The sequence below is a fragment of the Colias croceus genome, chromosome Z (assembly GCF_905220415.1).
Source record: "Colias croceus chromosome Z, ilColCroc2.1".
Classification (NCBI taxonomy): Eukaryota; Metazoa; Arthropoda; class Insecta; order Lepidoptera; family Pieridae; genus Colias; species Colias croceus.
Genome location: NC_059568.1, coordinates 3,498,870 through 3,521,497, shown reverse-complemented (window position 1 = coordinate 3,521,497; position 22,628 = coordinate 3,498,870). Strand labels below are relative to the sequence as shown.

Genomic DNA, 22,628 nt, shown 5'->3' with positions numbered 1-22,628 from the left:
AGTGTCATATTTATGAAATAAACAACAAAAAACAATCACTGAAAATTCATAAACATAGCATTATACTATCAATAGGATAAATTATTAATATTTATGCTACGTCTAAACATATTTTTAGGTGTTTAAGATAAAATTTATTCTATTTTGTAATTTTTTCATGCTAAAACAAGGAACACATTATTTTTACCATAGACACTCAGCAATAATATTAAATTTTTCAATTGAAATGATTAAGTAGGTAGTCTTATAAAAAACATAATATGTTTTTTTCTAGTTTGAAAACTTCAAATTGTTAATCATATTTTAAAACTTGAACAACTTCTTAATTCATACAAATAATCATATAATTTTGATTAGCATTTGATTTCTCTTACATTTCTGTTTGAATATTGACATATTCAATCATTCATAAAGTATTTATGTTTAAAAAACATTGCATTACATAAATATTAATCTGAAATTATTATGCTTCTGTGACTCAATGTGTGCTCTGCTATCCTCAATGTTATTAGATTATTAAATTGTTTCATTTGCTAAATGAATATACCATTTCATTTAATATCATTTGGTATCCATTTCTGATCATTTCAATGTGTTATGTTTACAACTTTTTAATTATTTCAATTCATTTTGAAATATTATATTGCAAATAGAGTAAAGCATATTTCATGCAATGCTAATGCAATTTTTTATGTATATTTTAGCATACAAGCCGTGATGCTGTCAATCTAAATATGCTCTTTATCATAAGCATGTGACTATCTACAGGTTATGCTGATGGTCTATTAATTATAATAAAAAACAGCTTATTCTCTAGTATTCCAATGTTGACTTTATTTAAATACATTTTCTATAGATGGACCATGTCCGTAAACCATGCCCATTGGTCCGTGCTAAGTTCAAAATTACCCCATATACCTACCTTAGTCTTATAGTATAAATTGCTATTAAGCCATCATTTATAAAATTTATTATAAGTCAGTATTGTGTAAAGGGTCCAGCAATTTCGACCCTTTATCATTAATTTGACAAGCTTTCAATTGCAGTAGCGATGTACAAATTTTCTTACAATCTGTATTGTTTTTGTATGGTTACCATGTTAGCTATAATTCATTGAATAGTTATCTTGTTTAGATCTATTATAACCCATATTGAAAAAATACAAATGGAAAAGGTATATTTGAAGAGGGTGATTAAGCAGATGTAACCTACAGTATTGTCAAAACTGAGTCAGAATATGTCTACATCTTTATAGGGGCATAAAATAACAAGTCTTGTACATGAATAAAGAGCATTTACTGAATAGTGGCTGACTGGTTCTGTAGAAGGATGTATGGTTATTGTCCCTCACTTGACAAAACGTATTAATGCTTAATCTCTCGTCTTTTTCCCATATTTGACGGGCGCAACGACGACGAATTTGTATTCAGATTATCATCTATTTTTAGTATCAAACTCATATGATGCGCTGGTCGTAAATAAAAATAGAAAACATAGAAATCAGCGATTGTTATTCGTATAGGAGGTATCAACGTTGACAAGAGAGAATTTTAGTATAGTTAATTCTTTGATATGCTGTTCCTCTTGCTTTTTCAGTTATAGTCCGGGCTGTCTGGCTGGCCGCAGTGGTTGCGTTTATTAGTGCGCATCTTATCTGCACAGGAAGATATACTTAACTTTAGTAATATTTTAACGCGTAATTTTTAATCTTTTGCCTTTAGATAGATCCATCAGAGATAATTTTTTTATTGCAAGACGTTTTGTTCGTTGTTAAATGGGTGCCATACGCAATTTTTTATTTAAAATAATTAACATGTCATCGAAATAAGTGAAATTACATATATATGATAAATAAAAATTGCGTCTGGCACCTATTTAACAACGAAAAAAATGTATGTCTGATGGATCTATCTAAAGGCAAAAGATTAAAAATTACGCGTTAAAAAATGACTAAAGTTAAGTGCAGATATATAAGTCCTGTGCAGATAAGATGCGCACTAATAAACGCAACCACTACCGCCAGCCAGACAGCCCGGACTTTAACCGAAATAGCAGGAGAAACAGCATATCAAAAACCCAACTACACTAAAATGACTTTTTTTAAAACGTTGGTAGCTCTCGTACCATATTGGCAATGATATATTTACGCTAGATTACATTACGTGTGTAAGCTTGTTAGTTCATTGAAATGTTACATTTTTTTGGCTTAACCTTGCATTTTTTAGAGGACGCAATTTTATTTTTTGGATGTGTAGGGGGGTTCAATGTGAAGCTAAAACCAAGTTTGTGGGGTCGCCACCCTTGTCCCACGGCCGCCATCCTGAAAATAGTGGTTGAAATGGTTTTTACGATATATCTCTTAAACTATTTATCTGATAAAAAAAGTTTGTTGACATTATTTGTTGCAAATTTAATTTTCTACAATTTTGATCCAGTAACTTTTTGTCGTAGAACTATAAATAAAAAATTTATAAGCGAAAATGTTCAGAAATTAGAGCTATTTAAATGTTTCGATAAAATTGTTTTTTATCATTTTAAGAAGAAATGATATCAGACCATTTTTGTAGATTGTTTTTCGAGGAACAACTTTTACATACATTTTTTCATTACGTCAATAGCTAAGGTTTTACAGCGCTCTGAAGTGAGTACTATTTTTCAGTACTCTTAACTATACATATATTGGCTATTGGCTCTTTTCCCATGCAGCACTGCAAGAACAGAACATTTCAGCCCTGCTTTTCAACGTAAAAAAAACGTGCTTCCAGACTCTACCTCCTGGATGGTGGGGAAAAGAGTCAATAATTATTTATTAATAATGCAAAATTAATTATTAAAAATATTATAATAACAAAAAAAAACAATAACTGATGACAAATAATTATTAGTACACACATATTATATGTATAACGTATAGCTAAGAGTACTGAAAAATAGTACTAATTTCGGAGCGCTTTAAAACCTTAGGCTATTGACTTTATGAAAAAATGTTGTATGTAAAAGTTGTTCCTCGAAAAAAATCTACAAAAATGGTCTGATATCATTTCTTCGTAAAATGATAAAAAAAAGTTTTATTGAAAAATATAAATATCTCTATTATCTGAACATTTTCACTTATAACTTTTTATTTATAGTTCTACGACAAAAAGTTGCTGGACCAAAATTGTAGAAAATTTAATTTGCATCAAATAATGTCTACAAATTTTTTTTATCAGATAAACAGTTTAAGAGATATATCGTATAAACCATATCTTCCGCTATTTTCAAGATGACGGCCGTGGGACAAGGGTGGCGACCCCACAAACTTGTTGATAGCTTCACACTAACCCCCTCTACACATCAAAAAAATAAAATTGCGTCCTCTAAGAAATGCAACCCCAAATGTAACTTTTCAATGGACTATGTCCACGCCAAAATAATTATACATATTGCGGTAAAATCAAATAATCGTATCAACAGCGAGAATTCGAGGCATTTTTCGCACCTACAAAAACGATGGGTAGGTATGCGTAAAATAAAACGAGATGCCGAAAATTGTTAGTCGTTATTTTCAATTTATTTCGTAGCGCTTTATCGAAATTGTTCATGAAACCAGGTCAAAGAATTTTATTGCGGAGCCAAGGTCCTTTTCTGGCCGAATTTTTAGAATTTTGGCCTTTCACGCCTTTCTTTGTTTGTCTTTGTGCGACATACATTTCTCAATAATAATATGTACGTGCATTCTCCGATATGTCATATATTATATGAATTTATATTCCGGGAGCAGAGAGTTCTGAGAGATTCTCCTCCTCCTTTCAGGTTCTTTTCAGAACCTATTATGATCAGTTTAATACAAAATGTGCATTTTTCACACGAAGGTTACTGTATTTATCATGAAATTTTCTCTCATTTTATGACCCTGCATGATTTTCAAATGAACGTTCCGTTTCAAACGAACCTTTATACAAAAGTGTTGTAAAATTAAGGAAAAAGACGGATGCAGTCGGTTAGGTGTTTCTCAAATTATAGCGTGATTAAGAAAAAAAAGGAATTCACTTTTATATTTTAATTACGTTGCATGTGAGAAATATGTGCAAATTAAATCCCTATATAATGCACTAGCTGCGCTCCGCGGTTTCACCCGCGTGGCTCCGCTCCTGTTGGTCTTAGCGTGATGATATATAGCCTCCTCGATAAATAGGCTATCCAACACCGAAATAATTTTTCAAATCAGACCAGTAGTTCTTGAGATTAGCATGTTCAAACAAATAAACTCTTCAGCTTTATAATATTAATATAGATAATAATATAATAAATCCAATCTTTTTAGGCTTTTGTTGTAATAAATTGTAAATATCGACGTATTTATTAACCTACCTCCTAGTTGAAATAAAAATTAAATTTACCAACAAGAATTTTTAAAATGATTTTAAAATAAAAATAAGTCAACGAATCTAAATCTCTATATAATAAAATAAAAAAAGTACACAGATGTATATCAGGTTAAATTGATTATTAATACGCTATAAGTGGCAATATCTTATCGAAGTAAATTGCACCAAGTAGGTATGTAGTCTACTAATAAAACTCAGCTTGGTAATAACGGATATCATAGAATGTACATTTTTATTGTGTTTTTATTTACTATTCCTTTTCATTGGCGTATTGTTCAATTATTATGTAATTATTGTAAGAATAGCTGTCAGGAATCAGAAATAAATAAATAAAAACGCGCCATGAGATCCATAAAAAATAGCTATACATATACTCGTAGTAAACAGTTATATTGTAGATTGGTTAACTGATTTTAAAACACAATTATTTTCCAATAAAAATTAAAATTATTCTTATTTATATTATTTTAATTTATCTTTTAAAGGATTCATTTAGCCGTATCAATCAGTGGTCGGTATTCGGTGCCATTACGTTAAGTCAATTACGTACATTTTAGAACAATATATCTGTCTACAGGCACTTAATATTTAGTGTATGATCCAAACATTAGTTCATATTTGAATTGCGGCATTCAGATACCTTTAAAAAATCTACTAACTGAAAAATACACTCGGAACGTCAATAATATGAATCAAACATGTATCTCATATTTCACGAACCCTGAATGAAAACTATCTCCTCAAATAAAATGTATATTTAATAAATAAATAAAAAATTCACGCTCAGCTGAAAATTGCGGGCGAATCAATACAAATTAAAAACACGTCAAATTGCGAATCTACCGTTAACCTTTTACCGGGAATACGCGGTATTTGTACATAGTTTAAGTTGGAAAATCAAAAGCACACAATGCCTTTCCTCCATACAAATAACAAAACTGGTAGACGAGTAAACTAGGTATAACAGGAACCAATCAAAGCCTTTGTTGTAACACGTTTCGATTAGTCCAATCATTTCAATAGAGTTTCGATTCCAATTAACAGGCCCTAAATCAATTAATCTTATAAGCTCCGTGTGTTATGTTTGGTTGCAAGTGTCGAATAAACTTTCGACTTTAATGTTATACAGGTAATTATTCGCGGTACCGTTAAGTATTATGTGAGATAACAGATCAAATTTTATTAACCTGAATAAGTAGTGTTTTCTAAACGTAATAGTTACTTGAACTCGAGTTAAGAAAGCGCATCGAATTGTTGAATTTTCAGAATTGTACCTATCTCTTATCTTGAAGACTTATAAGGAAGTAAAGGGTACTATTTGTGCACTCGATGAATGGAAGGATTCATTAATTTTTTGTAAGGTACATCATCTCATGTTAAGATATTTTTTTTTATTTGCGTAAAATATAACGCTATAGAAAAAAAAGTCTTAAAATAATCGTCACCAATCCTTGATAAGTACGAATTAAATCTATCCATTTAATGTGGGTGAAAAAAAGAGTATACAGTCGAGAGCTATATACAAACATACCTACAGGTGGATCCTATGAGAGCGTGTTTATAAAATTACACAAACAGTTGTGATTTAGTTTACACTATTAATTATTATTATAACCGCACAGAACACCTCACATTGTACGGAGTTGACAGCTTCCACGCAAATTATGGTTACAGGGTTTAGCACGAATAGAGAAACAGTCGCAAGTGTGAAATGGGCTTTAGTGCTTCCTAAATTACAAGAATTCTAAAATATAGAGAAACAGTCGCAAGTGTGCAATGTGCTTTAGTTCTTGATTATCACAAGATTATAGAGTCTAAAGTAATATCCACAGGCCGCTTCCTTTTGTTTTTATAACCTGTAACTTTTTTAGTGTGATGAATCGAAAACTATTGAAGAAATTCTATACGCTTTTCACCGTTATACAGATTGTACAGCATTGAAAAAGGTGTGTAAAGCTTTCAAATATCAATTGAATAAAATCGTCACCAACGCGCATTTATTTACTATAGAAAATGTATGAGCTCTTTAACGGAAAATATTCCGAATATGTATAATGAAATAAAAATCTATTTTCGGAATAAATCCTATTCATCATAATTATTTCGTACTTGCTGTGTTTTGCGGCTCCATCCGCTTTTTCATTACTGCTACTTTCCTATTTGTCGTAGAGTGATGATATTTAGCAGAAGATTATAACCACAAACATTCCTTGATAAATCGACTATCCAACATAGACATATTTTTCATCAAACAGCAGTCTTCCTGAGATAAGCGCGACCAATCAAATATACAAACTTCAGCTTAACAACAAATAAATATAGTATTTAAAAATACAAAGAAAAATCCAATACAACGTTTCTATAGATTATTATTATTGTATATTTTATTTATTTTATTTTATTTATAACATTTAATTCAGGTAACAGACAATAAATTGTACAGACCCATAGATTAAATACCTTACAGATATACCTTTATAATATTTTTAATAAAGTTAATGAATACAGTTAATTCCATTTGGATAAATAATGAAACTGTGAAAGAATTCAAGCAAGTTGTTAAATAACCGAACATATTATTCCGACATAATGAAATGTATTTTAAATTAATGTAAAGATATTTTCTGCTCCATAAAATGAGACGGATTTCTTGTAAATGTGAATGTTAAATGATGAATACTTTTGCAAATTAACTGTTGGAATTTCAAGTCTCTATGCTATTGTATGTCAAAGCCTTAGTCAAAGCTATTTAAGTAGATCACTTTTTCTTTTGTGGAAAAATACAACTAAATATTATTTATGCATAACAACCATCGTATTTATTAGAATTTACTTTTCCTTGCATCGACCTTTCTCTTCATAATGTAGGTATATTATTTTACTCTTTATTTATGTAAAAACAATACATTGTATAGGTCTACCAGAATCTGATGGCATATTTATATTTAAGAAATAAAAGATTTTCATATGGCAATTTTATTTGACAACTATCAAAATGGTTGTCAAATTATTTGTCTTCTTTGCAATTCTTGAATAATTTTTAGGATTTTGTCTAAAAAATCTTCGAAGATGTCGAAAAAGCCGCTGCGATCACAAGCAAGAGGTGTTGTTTATAATGTGTATAGAAAAACATTCGATGAAGAAGGGTCAAACACATCACAATTTTCAATTTTGAATATTTTATTGGTAAATTGGACTTGCCCGTTTTGATACTTAAAATTAAAAATATTATAAGTAGGTAGGTAACTAACTATAATATTGTTTTTTGATTACAATATAATTTTATGAAAACTTATTACAGGAGTTTCCAATACGGCTATACGTCAAGTCCAAGCTGTCCAAGTCAATTTTATAATTATTTGTGTATCTGTTAATACTTACGAAAATAAACATAGTTTTATTTTATTTTATTGTTATTTCTATTTTATAAAAAAAAATATTAGCATTATCTAGTTTTGATCTGCATTATCATTACATCCATATTTTTACATGGCTTAATGATAATGAATATACAAATACAGGTATGTGTAGGTAAATAATAATATGTATTACATAGATAAAAGTAATATGTATATTATACATGTAAGTAGTACCTACAAAATATTAAGTGGATATCTCATTATTTGGTACAGTATTGTTCACTTATGTAATGTGACTAATAATGTTGAGGACAAAATAAAAAATAAGCAGTATCAAGATCGGTCAGTCCATTTTCCCTAGGGTTGCACACTCAAAATTTTGATTTCCCCAATTGCCATCAGATTCTGGTTTACCTATAAATGCTAAACTAGTTGAAAACCAAGGAGAGTATATAATTCTATACGACGCGACGATATATAAGTAACTTCATTATAATAATTTTGTTAACTATTTTCTGTCTAAATATTTCTATTGCATTGTATTATAAAAAAGAAAAACAAAGACATTGTAATGCAAAGAAGGTTCAAAATCAATCCATCGATAATTGATCTAAACACCACTTTAATACGTTATAATTAAAGCAAAGTAACCAATTTCAATGAGATAATTAAAAACTCAATCCATTGTTCATAATAATTTCCCACATTATGCTGGGGGCTTTGTATCAATAATTATAGAATATATCATTATTTTATAATCGGATGTGTTGAATTAGCTTTATAATGATAGTGTTTTCGCGATATCCGATTCGGTTTTAAACCCGGCTTAATAATCCGTTTTGCGGTCATATCAATTTTTCGCTGTTTATGTATCTTCCAAAAGAACAGTCTTCGAAATGTAATAACAACAATATGGAAAAAGTTATAAACTTTATTATGCGTTTATTTGCTTTTAATCAGAAATCGTAGTCACGTTTACCACAATATACAGATACATACAGTAAAAGGGGTGACAGACGTACGAGTAAGTACGCGAACTTGTGGCTCGACGACCTTTTTCGCTCGTGTGTCACCCCAAGTACGCGTACTTAAAAACCGTCGAGTAAGTTCGTTGACGATCCAACATGTTTGAAATTTTACTCGAAGCCCGCCTTGGCTCGCACGTCTGTCACCGCCGCGAGCCGAGTAAGTACGCGAACTTTAAAACCGCGACTTTAAAGTTCGTACGTCTATCAGCCCTTTTAGGAAACTTCATACAAAATGTTCGTAATGGCTCCCCCCCCATCAAGCGTGTTTACGAGGGTATTGAGGGGGATCGATAGTAGCGGTTGACACATCCACAGATTTTGAATATAGTATGGAAAAAAGTTTAAAGTGATGTCAATTCACATTAAATAAATATCGATTGTTTCAGTTTGTAGCCCTTTCAATAAATATATTTGTAAATACCATATCTGACTACAAGTTAAAAAGAGACTATTTTTTAATTTCTATAGATATGGCAGTATGAGTTTTAAATTATGTTGACATATTTTCTTTATTATCAAAATGATAGCTACAAATAGTACCTATTAGGAGTCCAGTCTGTTTAAAGATCGCATCTATTTTTTACGCAATCTAGAAGAGCACGAAAATATAAAAAAAGGAAACCTTAAAAAAATCTTGTTTAAATTTATGTGCATAATTACGTAAATATTAGGGAAGAAAAAGATAGATATTATAATTATTGTATTTTTATCGATAGGTACGTGACTTTACCACTTTGTCAAGCACTAAGCCTGTCAAACTATTTTCTTTTTCATCCTAAAACAAAAAGGTAGAGGTTCTATGCTCGTATAATAATAATTTTAATTTATTTTTGCATATTTTGTGTTTTTTAATTTAATTTAATTTATCGTTTTAAAAATAATTTAGTAGGTATACCTACATACAAGTATTGTAAATTCTGGTTTAAAATAATTATTGAATATATGTATAATACAAATATCAAGCATTATAAATAATTTAGGTACATTAAATAGCCTTCGGCGTCCATAACAAAACTAGATTTCGTAATATAGCACTGATAAAAACGTATTTACTTTTACAAGCTGTATTAATTCGGATTGTTTCTTCTTGTAAATTCATATTTAGGCTACACCATTTTTGTATTTTAACGGGTTTTAATCTCCAAATTACCACAAAATCAACTGTGAAAAAAAGCAAACAGAAATATACAGGCCGAATTGATAACCTTCTCCTTTATTTTTCAAGTCGGTTAAATATCAAAAAGTAACAGCCCTATAGCTATACGTCATAATTTCATGGGGGGGGGGGGGGGTTAGTTTCCTAACTGTATATACAGTACTAACCCATAGGGCGTTTTTCCATTACCCGGCCCGGCTCCGGCACGGCAACGGCATGGTCGGGGACCGGTACCGGCACCGGGACTTCGTTTTTCCATTGCGCCGGTGTCGATGCCGGTTTACGCCCGGTGAGTGGTACAGTACTGATATGATAATTCATATAAATATACAATTTTGCCGGGCCGGCACATGTGGGAAGCTTGCTACCCCGGCGACGGCGACGGCGCCGGCAGGACTCAATGCCGTGCCGGCGCCGGCGCCGGTAAGTGAAAAAGCGAGCCATACATTTTCATAGATTTTTGCTTCCCCGGCAACGTCACGGCGCCACCGGCGCCGGTGCCGGTGCCGGGCCGGGTAATGGAAAAACGCCCATAAGGTTTATTGCGAGAATAGATCCTTCTAAATTCTAAATGAAAGCAAAAAAAGTCAAAACGAATCAAAAGCACACGAAAATGAGAGTAAATAATAGAGAAAACGATGTCTAAGTTCCTACTTATAATTGATTTTATGCTAGAATTATTCAAACATGGTCTTTAATTTTTCTTCATTCCATATTTTATAAATGTAGGTATTATTTTTACTCTGCTGTATGCAGATAAAAAAATATATATACATAAATATAGTATATTTAACCTAAGAATATTTTACAATTTACATCTATTAAAGATACAGTAAAATGATATGAAGTACATTTCAGCAAAAACAAATACCCAGAAGCTGAAATGTCGCTTCGTCTGAAATGATAAAGCAAATGTGCGTTTTCACTTCATCTCATAATGTAATTATCATTCAGTCGAGAGATAACGGGCCGCAGTAACTGATATAACCAAATCCGAAACTCGGTATCTCGTTACATCGCAGTCGAGTCCCTACTGAGCGACACTCCTGGAATCTATTACTGTTATCCATTGTATAGAGTTTAGAGCTAATATTTGCGGAGGTCAGTTCCGGCCCGTCCGTCGGTCAGGTGAAGCCTCGAAACAAAGGCGTCGCTCCGCCTTCGCCCAGAAATAAACCAATCTGGCGACCGTCGTCCACACGGTCGCGAACTAACCTGACAGCCTTAGAAAACGTAACTTCCGCGGACCACTTTGTACCTAATTTGCCTAGAAATAGATTGGCAATCTGCTCCAGCGACTTAGCGAACTCTCGCTGGTGACAGCACCAATTAATATACTTTTCTTCTAGACGATGAAGTTTGAGTCAAAGAACAATTACGCGCAAAGGTTGCCGGGACGGACGGAACTATGTCTAATCGTTCAGGGGTGTTTTAATGTTGTTTTATTTCCTCTATCTGTATTAAAATAGTTTGTATTTAATTGTTTTTTATTTAAAATATTTCTGTTCATACATCATTTAAAATAAAATTCAAAATTGTATGATCTAACTTACAAGTAATATTTGTACAAGATATTGAAAAGTTGAAACTGATTTGAAATACTGACATTCGACTGTACGATTTTAGTTAACAATAATTTTAACAAGTACCTACATAACTGTTTAGGGGCCATCCATTAATCACGTGAAGTTTATTTTGGTATTTTTTGACCCCCCCTCCTCCTTGGTGATACGTGGTGAGGTTTAAGACTACCCCTCCCCCATATATCACGTGTATTTTTTCGTACCTGCAAAGAATCAATTTTTTATTTATAAAAAAATACTGGTATAACTATCATCTAATGTAATCATCTAAGGTAGTTTTTATGTAATCATCTAAGGTAGGTTTCGCTATTTTTCCGACGAGTTCGACTAACGCCCACGCGACTAAGCCGCCGGTACCAGCGTTCACACCATCGTTTTTCTTTTTGTCATTGCGTACTAAGACCCCTGTAGAACCGCCATCCTGTTAAAAATGACTCGAAATTTTGTGTCAGTATCTCCCGGTCTATAGACAGAAAGATTGCAGTTTGTTTTTGAATGACATAAAAATAATGAAAGATATGCGAAAAAGTTGTACGCGTTTGACTAAAAATGAATACATGTAACGCCGCTTTTCGGTTGAGTATCGCGCGCTTGTCGAAAAATAAATACACTTTACCCCCCCTCCCCCTTGTGATATTTCGTGATGTTTTGATGGCCCCCTCCCCCCCCTTTCGAGCCTCACGTGATTAATGGACAGCCCCTTACAACTTACAAGTACTTATGTCTGCATTATCTGAATCATTTGTTTCCTGTAGGGAATTTGGATCATGGTTATGAATACCTTCATAATAATTTCCTCATCCTTCTACGAACATTAAACGCCAAATAGTTTTTATTATTTATTTAAAAATAAATGTTTGGGACGAAACATTTTGATCGTACGTACATAACCTTAACATATTGTAATTCCCATACAACCGGGGCACTTAATAACAGCTGTGACCCAGTAACATAGTACAAGCAACGGACAGATAGAGAGGACGGTCGACTGACGACGTTTCGGCCCATTCATAAAATAAACCCCGCTCCGGGCCGTTCATGTCCAATCATAAACCGATCTAAATCTGCGAGACGTCTTGCATAAAGGGATGGAACCAGCCCCTCTTAAATTCATTACTTAACGAACCGCTACGATGCGCTCTAGTAACTAGAGTCTTAAAGGCCAAGGCCAGTGTTAAAATTAAGATCAGAGTTATTAAATTCAGAGTTCATCTTTGTAGTACTTTGATACAAAAGCAATATTTGCGAGCGAACAGTGCGCGATAACGCAGCGGGGCGTCTTGTTTATTTTGTAAACGTTGCACTTGTATAAGTTTATTAGAAAACACACAAATCAATGCTACGCTATCCAAAAATATGGTGTCTCGGTTTTTTGTCTTTATTAGATCATGCGCCACGCGCGGATTCACCCGCAGGCACAAAGTCCCAGCGGATAACATTTTTTATTTTCTATTGAAATAGGAAATGAAAATTACCCTTTAGGATCTGATTTTTGACAAAAAGGGTGCCTTTATCTGTGAAATCATAACAGAGAGACAAACAGACGGTATTTCGCGTTTAAATATTAGTATGAATGTATTGATTACCTGAAAAAATGTGGATATTAAATGAGTGCAAATATTTCATTCAGCTGTTAGTGTATAAAAATGATAACATTGAAATTTTCTTTGAACCGTCTAAAATAAAGATTCCTGCATAGCGCGCTTCTCCCGCATTCGAGACTAATGAACTTAAAAATATCTTGAAGCAAGTGTATTCCGCTTTTCTGTTATTTATACCGCAATTTGCTTTTTAGTTGCTTTTATATATTTCCCCTGTGACTCGCTACAATTTGATCTTGCCGTCGATTTTTACGTAAGTATTTGCTATTTATTTTTCTAGACTTAGTCTTTCTAAATCGGTACCTTCTCAATTATAATAATTAAGAAGAAATAAGAAATGATTACGATACGTTACATCGCGTCTAGTCGTATTTCTTGCCATTGTTTCGTAATAAGTTACGTTGTAATTGTAATTGTAATTGTATGGGCTTATCTATTGAAACCACATTGAAGTAATCCATCCTAAAAATCTAATAAATAGGTAAATTAGTTATGTTACTGATATTTCTTTTTGAGACAGACACAAATTCGAGGCTAATAACAAAAACTAACCTATTCTAGAAATACTCGTTCAACCGAAGCGTTTGTAAATGGTAAAAAATAAATTTTCATTACATCTGTTATAAATCGAACAAATAGTCAGCAGATTCAAATGGCCGCTCTAAAAGAACAATAAATGCCATCTCAGCGGAAACTCTGATTAAACTCATCACGGGCTCAGTTCAAACGACCAATATGTCAAGTGCACGCTCGGCGTAAAATGGATTCAGATGTTAAACCGTTGATTTTGTTCCTCTATTAGCTATTGAGACTTATCGACGTGGCATCGGAATAGAAAAGCTGTCAGAACCGCGCGTACCGTTGCCATCGGCTACCGGCCGAGCGGTTTCCACGCTTCCTGCATGTTACTGTTATCCCGGATTAGAATTTACACGTGTATAACTCGTGTGGGCTTTTGAGCGCACCGGTTGAGAATCCGATCAAAGTGGGAGGCTCTATATATAGGAGGAATTATTCGATGCAAGATAATTCTGAATAAAAGAAATAACGATAATTCCCAGAGGTGTTGGATCGTGGGATGATAGATGTTTATAGATTGGGCATAATATTTTACTAGCTGTGCCCGCGACTTCGTCCGCGTGGAATAATGACTGCATAGTAGTTACTACTTAACTTAATTATTCCATAGATACTGCTTTCCGAATCGGTGGTAAATGTTAAAAATATGTATTGACGTTTCAAAAGTGCTTCTCGAAGAAGTCCAATTGAATAAATAAATGTTTGAGTTTGAGTTTGAGTAAACAATTGAATTTATCTTCGGACTTAATTCGAATCATCTTCTCAAAACTTTCGGACACTTTCTTCGAACTCATTAAGTAAATTGGACTCAGAATTTGACTTCTCAAAATTATTTAATTATATTTCCATTAAAAAGAATACAATTTCTGGAACTGCAAGGTTCCGGAATCTGGTTGTGCAGGGTACAGGAGATTTTATTAATAAAAGGGTAGTTGTATACACGAAACAGAGTCACGTTGTATACAGTATCAATAATAATTGTACTACATATCCAATACTTCAGCTGCCTTTGATTCGATTCATGCCGTCCAAAGTTTCAGCTTTTCACGAATTCTCGGAGCCGCTTGTTTGCGTTGTTATTGTCTTTTTCGAGCGATCGTAAATGGAATGAATATTTCGTTCATATCAACCGTGTCATGTATGTTATAAAGGGTAAGGGAAACAACGGGATTCCAGAAATATCACAATAATGATTCTGTTTTTTCCTATAATTACCATAGCGATTGGGTTGCGCTAGGAGTGGTGAAAAATTGTCTAATTATGGAGTCTCGAATTGTGATTCGATTGTTAGGGCGCTAATTACTGTTGAATTTCAAATTGATACTGACATTATGAGGCCATTGGAATTGCCGTTTATTGGCTAATGATGCGATAATAAGTGTTCAAGGTCAACATCTTTCTCCGAGATGCAGTTTTACTTGTCTAGATGACTGTCTGCGAATAATCAAATTCCTTGTGTTGAATTTGACCCACTTCCCAGTGTTCAATTAAGCTTAAATTTGCATACATGAGTCGTGTCATAGGTAGGTGTCGAGGAGTTAGCGCGAAGTAACCTTCAAGCCAACTCCGTGGCAGTCGGTTATAACTTCATAATAAAATGAAACAAGTTAATGTCATTCGATTTGTTACTAGTGGTCTAGCGATATTCAACGCTCGTTTATTAATTCATACTTGCCACAACATACTAACTTAATAATTCAAAGAATCCTGATTGCGAGGAACGTTAAAAGTGACTCCGTTTGCTTGTTATATTTATTATTAAAAGTTAATAACTGAGTAGTCCCTTGTAACGTTCGCAGGTACAGCTGACCTTTGAAATTGTACTGTAAACCTTGCGATTGAACGTAATGAATCGCTGAAGCGATGCAGTGGTACAGACCGCCCGCTTCCAGGGTTTGCGTCTGATATGTTACACGTAGTAGACACATTATATGATAGCCATTTGCCGGCGTTGCGGTCCGCGGTTTCCGCAATGTCTTAAACTACTAATTGGCGCCGTTACGCTCGGTATCAATGTAGATGTAAGCCAGAGATAGTTGTGCTTTGTCCATATTTAGATGAACATATCCCAGAGTTTGAAGCACCATTTACGTATACACGTTCGTAAGGAAACTTTGTTTTAATACTATTCGACTCGACAAAAATCGCAAATGTGTAAACGTAAAGGGTCATCTCTTAATTTGAAATGTGCTCGTTAAATTCTCTGTAAATAAACGTTTGAAAACTTTGATGAGCAAAACTTTGCCCTCTGAACAAATTTCACATGGATTTCTAGCAAAGAGCATATATTTATTTACGTTAACTGTTAATTCATATTTTAAACAAATTTGTGTTTAACTGAAACTAAAATAAGCTTTTCGTGGGAATCGCTCGTAAACTATATTTAATATTCATGTAAATAAGACGTTTAGATACTAACATTATAATCACAGATTATAATGGTTGCAGTTTTTCAGATGTTATTGTTGTACGCTAGCCGATTAGCATGTTGCGCTTAGCAGAATTGTTGACAAGTAACTGGCAGACAATGCGGAGCCCGTGCGGCCGACTCTGCTAACTTGGCGTTTTGCATAATAAGTTCCTTACGTAACGTAGTGGAGCATTAACATTATTTTGGGGAATTAACACGCTTTGACGGAATGTAAAAGCTTGTTTGTTGAATTGCTTGTCCTTGTGGAATTTAATGAGATAATATGTTGTAGACGATGTTTCTCTTTGATTTTGATGGCGGCATAATATTAAGCTTATATTTGTTTGTTTAGAGCAGTGGTGGCTCAGTGGTGAGACCTCGGACTTCGAATCGATAAGTCCGTGGTTCGAGACCAGGCGAGCGCGCAGGAAATAAATTGATTTTTCAATTTATCTGCGCATGTTGTAACATCACCACTGCTCGAACGGTGAAGGAAAACATCGCGAGGAAACCGACATGTCGAAGAATTAAAAAAGTTCGACGACATGTGTCATCCGCCAACCCGCACTTGGCCAGCGTGGTGGATTATGGCCTGTACCCTCATAGGAGGCCCGTGTCCCAGCAGTGGGAACGTATATGGGCTGATGATGAAGATGATGATTTGTTTGTTCTTCTTCAAATACATCTTGCTCAATTTGTGTGCCTTACTTACTATTCTTCAAAATTGATTCGACATTGTTATAACTTATAATAAAATTCGATGTACATAATTTATGTTCTGTTATTGTATCGCGGCTTCAGCAAAAGGGCTAATTGACGTCGTTTGCATCGCTTTGACCCCTGGACCCGAAGACAAGGCCATTTCTGTGCGGCTTGAAACGATTCCGTGACAAAGGATGCCCTATTTGACTTGCCAATTTGGTGTTTCATCCGAGGGAGTGTCTAAAGTGCCGTTCCAGTTAAAAACATTTAGTTTTAGTTAGTCCGCGTCGATGTTAAGTTATATGCACGTACACATACTAAAAAGCGCCTTGTACCGAGACAAATGAGTGCATCCGACGCAAATTAGATACGACAAACTAGACATTAAGCGGTACACTCTAAAGTTGCTTTTTAAATACACAAAGTGGTCGTACGGTGCGGTTGTCATTTTTAACCGACTTCAAAAAAAAGGAGGAGGTTATCAATTCGGCCGGTATATTTTTTTTTTTTTTTTTTTTTTATGTATGTACACCGATTACTCCGAGGTTTCTGAACCGATTTACGTGATTCTTTTTTTGTTCGATGCGGGATGGTGTCGAATTGGTCCCATAAAAATTTTATTCGGATAGGCCCAGTAGTTTTTATTTTATGAGCATTTTTGTCTGTAGGTATTTGTAAATTTTGCAAGTGCAAGTTTGAAGTCGGTTGTTTTTAACGCAGTTATCACTTGTTTATTAAATTGCTAGATCTCTACAACAACTTTTGTATATCAAAGACTGTTAGGTAAAATATACTGACAAATTCTCTTGTGTGACGTCTAAAATAATCCCTTTAATTTAAATACGTTCTAACTGCGGAGGCTCTTTTGAATTGAATCGCGGTGTGAAAAAAATTGATTGCCTATAGAAAACCTTTAAAAATCAGGATTTACATTTTAGTTTATCATTTTGTTGTCACAAAACATTTACGACTGTTTTTAACCATCCGTTAAAGGGGTATACAAAAGGCCTCCCAAACATATAATGTCTAAACACTGACCAAATAAGCTTGTTGTTTTAGTTGAAATCTATCTATCAAGTATGTTTTATTTACAATAAATCATTCCACGTCACGATACGCGGCGCGCGTTTACCGCGCTTTGTGTTTCAGCATTAATTTCCGAAATCAAAGGGTGATTTTAAAGCGTAAATCCCTTTAGCGCTTGACACAGTGTTTACAGCGACACTCGTGTAGTTAGTGCATGTTAGTGCGAGCGTGATGTAGAAGCAGTTGCATTATGCTGCAGCGTCCGATGGGTCAAAGCGCCCGTACAATGTTGCGAACACAATTATCGAGACGCCTCGTCTCGTTAGCTAGTTAGACGATGCAGTTATGAATTTTTGTTTCGTGTGCGCAACGTCGTTAGAAATTAGAATAACGCAACGTGTTCATACCTCTGTTTGATAAATTAGTTTAAATTTCTGTTAGTAGGTATACTCTAAGCGTAAATTAGTTTACTTGGATTTCGGGGATGTTGTTATGTTAACTTCTGTATATCGCCTCTGTTTCTCCTACTTTGGAAGGTCTATAAATCTATATCGTGAAATCGCATAATTTACTAAAATATAATTAGAACGTCATGCAAACGCAAATAAAAACAGTCATTTTAATAACCGACAATAAATAAAATATTAACCTTTTCAATTACGCTTTTACTAGAGAGTTTATTATGTAAAGTGGACGAATAGATTCAAAGTGAAGTAACTTGCCACAATAAAAATAAACGAAGGCTTAAACGTGGAGTGGAAAAATAAATGAAAACAATGGCTAATTGTTACTAATATTTTAAAAACGTAACTAGAATGATTCCCAGAAGATTAGTTGCTCTGGTGGCTGAGCATTAGTGTCCATTCTGTAAATATTTCTCGATTCCACGCCGAGGGCTTTCAAGAGATTTTTATTTCTCCCCACAAAAGATAAGCTCTTTGTGGTTTTGTTTATACAAGGGAATTTTATTTCCGTATCCTTTCGTGGCACCGTCTCGCATGCAGTGTAGAGAACACAAACGCGCCACATGTAATAGCGGAGGTGTTTCAAATTCTATCACTTATTTTCCGCTCGGGTATTCCGCATTATAACCCAGCGACCAACATTGTCCAAGCGAAGGATATTTTTTAGATTCTTTATCCCTTTTAATAAGCTTCCGCTTTAGTTCCTCAAAAAGTCAGACGAGGCATAGCGATTGCCAAGAAATTTTACTCTTTTATCACGAGCTCGCAACTTAACTTTTACCAGCGTCCTTTGTTCCGCACGGCGCCCATTCACTAGGACTTACAATGACAATAAGAACTATTTTATCCCGCCGTGCTGTTAAATTGTCTCAAACACTCCTCAAAAAGTGAATCGAAATGGTGGGATCTACCGTCTTTAGACTGTTAGCACGTCGCGATGGCCAATTAGAAACAATCTGTATGTTTCCAGCAATCAGGAAAATCAGGAAATCTTTTTCAAGCAACATATCATATCATTACGTTACATGTCGTACTCGTTATCTCGAATAACATATATATTTGCAATATTATATAACATTTTCCTCTAGACATTTATTATACGTACAATTAATTCTCTGTTCCCGAAATAAATATTATATTTTCAATCACCCGAACTGCACGTTATGACGATATGGCATTCACGTAATACAGATTAATCCTTTTTTCCATTCAGTTAATGGACATGTCGTATTACAATCTAATTGATGTATTTTTTTCATCCAATCAGAGCGATTTTACTGTATCCTCTTATGCAATTACTAAAGATTTGTACTTATCTAACAAATCGGTTTTGCGCATTAGGGTCTGTTACGGATTATACTACAACAACCTAAAATATGCTTCCATATCAAATATGTTTCGTGTCTCAACACAAAATGACATCGGTTAATAAAACACGTAAACCGCTCAAGACGACACAATGCAAATTTATACGACATTGATGTAATCAGACATGACGATGGTTTAAAATTGAGTTACATCTGAGGATTCGGCCGTTCCCATCTGAGCGATCTGTCTGTCAGCGAGCAGCCGATATATCTTTGGCAGAGCCACGTATAGTTACGTATAGCTACGAAGAGCCACGTATAGTCACGTATAGCGATGTAGGGAAATGATGTGAGAAAGGAATTTAACAGGAGATTGTCTCGCTGCGTCATGATTCGGCATCAAATCGATTGTTGTTGATATGTGAATTGTGATAGTGTCGTGCGATGTATTTATTACAAATAGTTATCTTATTTTACTTTGTTGCATGCGTACTATAATTTAGCCCGTTAGAGAAACAACACTTGATGTGATAATACTGTTCTAATTATTTGATTATTTTACTTGTGATTCTGCTTATGATATGGTTAATTAATTACCCTAATTATTCATAAGAAGATGTGTATATCCAGAACCGGCTCTCTAAAGAACTCAAGGATAATACTTTCGACCACTAATCACTGCAGCACAGGGACGTTATATAAACTATCATTAATTACTAATACCCTAAACAAATTCAATTTGTTTCAGTTTGTCCTTAGCAACGATATCAAACTACGTGCAAAAACTAAGCAATTCCCCAGTCAAAAGCAATGCAATAGCTTTTACAATTCGTTCTCGAGTAAACGAAACTTTACACTTGTAAATGCATACGTCGGAGTTTCAATTAACGGATCAACAGAATAAGTTCTAATTTGCAAGTCGTTATTCATTCTAGCCTGCGCAGGCATGTACGTGTGTGCGGCTATACTGTGTAGTGTGTACTTAGGACGTACCGTCCACTGGCTATCACGGACATTATTTGAATCGCATTACGCTTGTGCATCTAGTTACGCTGTATAAATAAACGCTGACCATGTCTCGTTCTTTCTTAGTTGTTGACAGAGTGCACTGTGCAGCGACGACACTCGAGATAAACCCGGCGGATGGACGTAGGACCAAAATAAGCACGTATGTAGGCTGGAACGATCACGAATGCCAACTCCTGTCACCAGCGTTAATGCTGATATTTTTATACGCAAAGCGAATATGTATTAATAAAATTATGAATATATTCGATACTTTACGACTGTTATAAAGTTGCGATCGTAAATCGTGAACTATGTTGTAAAGGAACGTCTGTGGCGTCTGCTTTAGACGTAATTTTATAAACTGCACACATTGTACGATGTGGACTGCTTTGTCTGACTGAGAACTGAGTAGTCAGTTAACGCGATAAGAGTAATAATTGCATTTGTTGTACTTTACTTCTGGTAGCCAATTTGTAGGAAATAGAGGGTATAATAACAAATTTTTCAGAACAGCATTTTGTAAAACTTTTCAACAGTGAGAACCGAATCGACAGGATTTACAACAGCAGAGTTACAATTGGTCCTGCCATACAGTTTTGATCATGCAATTTGTTTCAAAAAACAAGCGGTGGAAAGTTGCTAATACACAAACGTACAGGACGAAGTGATCTCCACTCGATCGCTGAACTAAATTGAAATAGGTTTAGGAACAAGCCACGCCGGACTGGGGTCACGGGATTTCGTTCATGTTTTCGTTAAAACTTTTGATGTTATATTATGATAAAGCCTATGCACTAAAGCTAAACAATACCTTAGCTTTTAATGAAACACGTTTCATAAAACCGGATGAAAGTTCGCTAAGCATGTCTCAATTTGGGAACTACGCTACTTTATTTCATCATATTTAAAATAGCTCGTTGTTAATGATTAACTGCAATATATTAAATTGAAACGCAATCGTTCTGTATTAACGCAAAGTGATACTGATAAATGTAAACATGTATACAAATTCTGTAATTCGAGTCGTATAATTATTTTTGAAGGGTTGTCTAGGTGCTTCATTGCAGCGATTAACAATGATTATATTATTATAAATTTAAATTCGATATCTCGACAATTAAATTTTATTTCAACTGCAAAAATTGAACTTTCTTGACCACGCCAATATAAAAAAAAAATGTGTGCGTGTACTAGTGTACACACGCAAGAAGTGAAACTTCTTAATGACCATATTTTTCAAAAAATAATTTATTATATGCAACTTTACAGAAATACGTCGAATCACGCGTGGTAGGGATAAGAAAAAGATGGCGCGTAACGGAAAAATGTCACGCGTAACGAAAAAATGTTACACTAAATTTTTTTCCACCCCCGATAAAGAAGTTTCACTTCAATAAATGAAAGCACAAAGATTTATCCTTTTGCTTCAGAGCTACAGCGCCACAATTAGACATAGATAGATTCATGGCAAAAAAATAAATAAGAGACAAACAAAGAAAAGTATGTACAATTAGCGGCCTTATAGCTAGGTAACAATCTCTTTCAGACGATCATTTATATAAATGAAGAGATACATTTTAAAAGAGGTGGTTGAGCAAAGATTAAGTCGTTTGAAGAAATAAACTTCTATTAAATGAGATACCTACAATAAATTATTATAAATATTTTAGTACCGAGTTAGAAGGGAAAAAGAAAAACAACTACATCTTGAAATGGGGAAAGAATCAATACATTTACCTACGTTATCTAATAATTTACATTTCGCATCAGGAATAATAAATATACAGTTAAATTGAATCAAATATTCGTTACTAGAATATTTGATTTGAATTAGACTTAGACTGATTGGAAGTACCTAAGAGCCTAGAGGGACAGCAGTTGGAGCTATACAAAAGACGATCGACGTCAAGACGTCGATCGCTTTTTGGTTAATTAATGGTTATTACTCAAGAGTAATTACCATTAATTTGATGTAATATTCAATGAGATTACGGCCCGAATTCATCAGTAATTAAATGTATGGTATTTGAATTAT

The 22,628-nt window shown here is 34.1% G+C and overlaps 1 protein-coding gene across 2 annotated transcripts in view; it reads left to right on the top strand.

Annotated features, from left to right (window-relative positions):
* LOC123705005 overlaps positions 1-22,628 on the top strand; it is a 76,803-nt gene that overhangs the window by 705 nt on the left and 53,470 nt on the right. The window lies entirely within an intron of this gene.